General features: G+C 53.3%; 1 non-coding gene across 1 annotated transcript in view; it reads left to right on the forward strand.

The window, feature by feature from the left end:
* Positions 1-4773: 4773 nt before the first annotated feature.
* The window catches only part of LOC124591771, a 1908-nt gene continuing 1681 nt past the window's right edge, over positions 4774-5000 (forward strand). Inside the window, exon 1 of the ribosomal RNA XR_006977251.1 lies at positions 4774-5000. This exon is cut by the window's right edge and continues 1681 nt beyond it. This is a non-coding gene — a ribosomal RNA (small subunit ribosomal RNA).

A 5000-nucleotide genomic window follows, 5' to 3' on the forward strand; every position in this document is an offset into this window, starting at 1 on the left:
TGCAATACCTCCATCTATGCGAATCTGACAACACTACGTCCGCCATGTCGAGCGCACCGCAAAACATACCGCCATCTGTAGGTCTCCCGCAACATGACCTCCTGCAACGACGATACCGTCATCTATGAGACGCCAAGCCGACTAAGACAGCGATGGGCCCACAGTGCCCTTCTTTCGACCCCACCCCAACGCCAGCGCCTCTGCCGCACGAAGTCGTGGACCGGCAATCACTCCACCTGCACCCGTTCGTGCCCCACCCCAACCGCCCAACTCGCAACTCCAGCGGATGAACGGCGGACTTTGCTCGCACTCGCAATGTGCAATCCACCCCTATAACGTGCGTTTCATGAAGAGTTATGTCCAATATGCGACATTCCCGCTGTCCATATACATGAGCTGCGAGCTGTACCACGTACGAGCTACAGACGCGATCGCGTTGCTCGCTGTACGAATGCAGATGCTCAGCGGCAGCTAGGAGGCGCTCCATCCATGTCGGTACCGGTGAGCGTTGCACTCGCAGTCGCAAAAACGTACGGCAAGTATATTACTCGGAAGAGTCAATGACAGTCCAAGCCCCCCTGCGTGGGAAGAGTCTTCCTAGGCCATGACCCACCGGAAGGGCGCAGCGTCCCCCACCCCAGACATGTGACGTCAGACTATCGGTATTGACGACTAGACTGATTCCTTATAATCATTTGCCATACACCGGTGGAAGCTGCCGAGACGAGTAACTACATAGCGGGCTCGCCGTGTCACTAATGTACAGAGATACAATAGTTTCGACTGGAACCGGATTAAACGTATACACGGCGCTGATTAGTAATAGATAGAGCCATCAGAATACAGATAATGTATAGACCTGTCCGTATACATGCTGAAAGACTCTGCTCACAATCACACGTCAGCCAGACACTCTTATCACGCACTACTCTCTGCCTGTAACAGGCACACAGACAATATGTAAGCACCAGCATGGAACAACACCCAGTGCATCCTCTCTGCCACATTAGACAATCCACACTATCATAACCAGACCGGGAGGTCCACTCGGAAAACAGAATATCCCACCCTTCCGACAACCACCATTGCTCAGCTAAGCCACCAACACCCACACATGTCCCAGACAGGGGTGCACCCAACATCACAATACTGCCTCCTGTCACACCACACAAACAATGGCAGGAATGAAAGACACAGGTCTGCCACAAGCATGGAATCAGAGCGCCGCCTGTTATGAGCCAAAGGTGCACCCTGACGTGGCAAATCAGATGATGCCGCAGTCATTTACTTACGATAATCACAATCAACAAACCGGGCCCCCCCCCCCCCCAAGTGCCTTAACCTAACCCGTATTGTACCTTAACCTAACCCGTATTGTACCTTAACCTAACCCGTATTGTACCTTAACCTAACCCGTATTGTACCTTAACCTAACCCGTATTGTACCTTAACCTAACCCATATTGTACCTTAACCTAACCCATATTGTACCTTAACCTAACCCATATTGTACCTTAACCTAACCCATATTGTACCTTAACCTAACCCATATTGTACCTTAACCTAACCCATATTGTACCTTAACCTAACCCATATTGTACCTTAACCTAACCCATATTGTACCTTAACCTAACCCATATTGTACCTTAACCTAACCCATATTGTACCTTAACCTAACCCATGTTGCGCCTTAACCTAACCCATGTTGCGCCTTAACCTAACCCATGTTGCGCCTTAACCTAACCCATGTTGCGCCTTAACCTAACCCATGTTGCGCCTTAACCTAACCCATGTTGCGCCTTAACCTAACCCATGTTGCGCCTTAACCTAACCCATGTTGCGCCTTAACCTAACCCATGTTGCGCCTTAACCTAACCCATGTTGCGCCTTAACCTAACCCATGTTGCGCCTTAACCTAACCTATGTTGCGCCTTAACCTAACCTATGTTGCGCCTTAACCTAACCTATGTTGCGCCTTAACCTAACCTATGTTGCGCCTTAACCTAACCTATGTTGCGCCTTAACCTAACCTATGTTGCGCCTTAACCTAACCTATGTTGCGCCTTAACCTAACCTATGTTGCGCCGTAACCTAACCTATGTTGCGCCGTAACCTAACCTATGTTGCGCCATAACCTAACCTATGTTGCGCCTTAACCTAACCTATGTTGCGCCTTAACCTAACCTATGTTGCGCCTTAACCTAACCTATGTTGCGCCGTAACCTAACCTATGTTGCGCCTTAACCTAACCTATGTTGCGCCTTAACCTAACCTATGTTGCGCCTTAACCTAACCTATGTTGCGCCTTAACCTAACCTATGTTGCGCCTTAACCTAACCTATGTTGCGCCTTAACCTAACCTATGTTGCGCCTTAACCTAACCTATGTTGCGCCTTAACCTAACCTATGTTGCGCCGTAACCTAACCTATGTTGCGCCTTAACCTAACCTATGTTGCGCCTTAACCTAACCTATGTTGCGCCGTAACCTAACCTATGTTGCGCCTTAACCTAACCTATGTTGCGCCTTAACCTAACCTATGTTGCGCCTTAACCTAACCTATGTTGCGCCTTAACCTAACCTATGTTGCGCCTTAACCTAACCTATGTTGCGCCTTAACCCAACACACGTTGGGCCTTAACCCAACACACGTTGGGCCTTAACCCAACACACGTTGGGCCTTAACCCAACACACGTTGGGCCTTAACCCAACACACGTTGGGCCTTAACCCAACACACGTTGGGCCTTAACCCAACACACGTTGGGCCTTAACCCAACACACGTTGGGCCTTAACCCAACACACGTTGGGCCTTAACCCAACACACGTTGGGCCTTAACCCAACACACGTTGGGCCTTAACCCAACACACGTTGGGCCTTAACCCAACACACGTTGGGCCTTAACCCAACACACGTTGGGCCTTAACCCAACACACGTTGGGCCTTAACCCAACACACGTTGGGCCTTAACCCAACACACGTTGGGCCTTAACCCAACACACGTTGGGCCTTAACCCAACACACGTTGGGCCTTAACCCAACACACGTTGGGCCTTAACCCAACACACGTTGGGCCTTAACCTGCTCTGTAATTGTCATACGACGCGTTAAATTAGTGTAGTGTTGCCTAACTGCAACCCCCGCAATATAGTTTGCTACTCGCACTGCCCGGTCCCCAGAGTATCGCTTCATGTTAAACACCTTGCAGCTATACACTGTAATGCGGATGGCGGCAGGACGTACATGCTCAATGCCCTTCGCAGTTGTTCATTGGCATTCGCATGGCGAAGCACAGCCTACGTTGTGGTACGGCTTGTGGCAACTGTCCGCTGATGTTGTACGTCCAAATCACACACTGTACCGCACATTGGTCCTCATGTACTGAATGATACATCGTGGTACATGTGTGACCGTACCACGACTGCGCCAACAACGGCGAACCATACGGTCCAAATATTGTGCACTCAGCTACGTGTCGTCTCCCTATAAGAGCTGGATTGCAGTATGGTATGCCGTGGATGGCGATCAGCATGAGCCGTCTGTTGATGTAGTGGCGCGTGTTGTCAGACGTAGTCGTCTCTTCTCACACACCGTGATAGCATGGTGCACTGCGTTCCACATCTGCGACATGCGACAGAGGCCGGTTGACAGTCGTTCGCGCAATGGACATCGCATACGTACGGGGGCCACCTTCCACGTGTTCGCGAAGCGTGCACATGTTGTTGCGTGTATGTGGGCAGACATAGTGTGTCGTGACACCTGACACAGGCATGCAACAATCGTTGAATTTGCAAATGGCGATGGACGTCTACGTTTGCTGGTGACGTTACGCAAATGAAGAACTGGTAAACCGTTGTGGTGCGGTTGTTCTCGCTAGAGGTGAATCAGTGATGGCGACGATCGGTTGAGCTACCAACCGGTTGTTTCAGCGATACCCACCATGCCCACGAACGTGAATGGCATGTGGGTGTGAAGCGATACGCGGCGGTGGCTGGGTGGGACCGTCCCCGGCCGGTGAGGGGGGGCCTTCCGGCGTGCTGGCCGCGCGGTGCGTGGGCGCACGCGCTACAGCCGGCTGGTGGGGGCGGCCAGTGGCAGGCGCGCCGGCCGACGGAGGCGGCAGGCGGCGCAGCTGCGCGCCGGCGCACCCTGCACGCGGCGCCGTGCGGCCAAAGTAGGTCCTCGCGGGCCCGGTGCGAAGCGCGGTGGACATCTGCAGTGTGCTGGTCCGATTGAGGACTGTGTGCGCTGAGGATGCGCCGCCGCCCGGCGCTCGGCGCCGCGACGCCGTCTGCTGCTCGGTCGCCTCTGCGGTTCTCGCAGGTGGATTGTATCGCAGCTGTGCGGACGTGTTGGCGCGTGCGCTGTGCTGGGAGAGTTCGCTTCGGCACCCAAGTGGGGCTTTTGTCCTTCTGTGGCGCTGGCGTTGGAGCTGCCGGCCACCGTAGGTGGCGCGTGTTGTCTCCCGCCGGCAATGCCACGACAGCACGCTCCCGGGCCTCTGTCGGCAGCGGCAAGCTCAGTTGGGAGCACGGGTGGTCGCACCTAAAGCGTCTACTCGCCAAACTCCGGGCGATTGCGCCTCTCTCGAACCCGACCAAGTACTTAGGACGGCGCTGCGCGCGCCGGGACCTGAGAGGGTTTCGAGGTGTATTGTGCAGGGGAGCTCAGCCTCCTCCTGTTTGCAGAATAATTGAGCGGACGCTTGCGTGTTCGCGCGGGCCCCCGGGACACACTCCCGGGCGGCCGGCTGCTCAGCTCTAGTTGACGCAGCTCCCTGGTTGATCCTGCCAGTAGTCATATGCTTGTCTCAAAGATTAAGCCATGCATGTCTCAGTACAAGCCGCATTAAGGTGAAACCGCGAATGGCTCATTAAATCAGTTATGGTTCCTTAGATCGTACCCACGTTACTTGGATAACTGTGGTAATTCTAGAGCTAATACATGCAAACAGAGTCCCGACCAGAGATGGAAGGGACGCTTTTATTAGATCAAAACCAA

Source organism: Schistocerca americana, unplaced genomic scaffold (assembly GCF_021461395.2).
Source record: "Schistocerca americana isolate TAMUIC-IGC-003095 unplaced genomic scaffold, iqSchAmer2.1 HiC_scaffold_875, whole genome shotgun sequence".
Taxonomy (NCBI): Eukaryota; Metazoa; Arthropoda; class Insecta; order Orthoptera; family Acrididae; genus Schistocerca; species Schistocerca americana.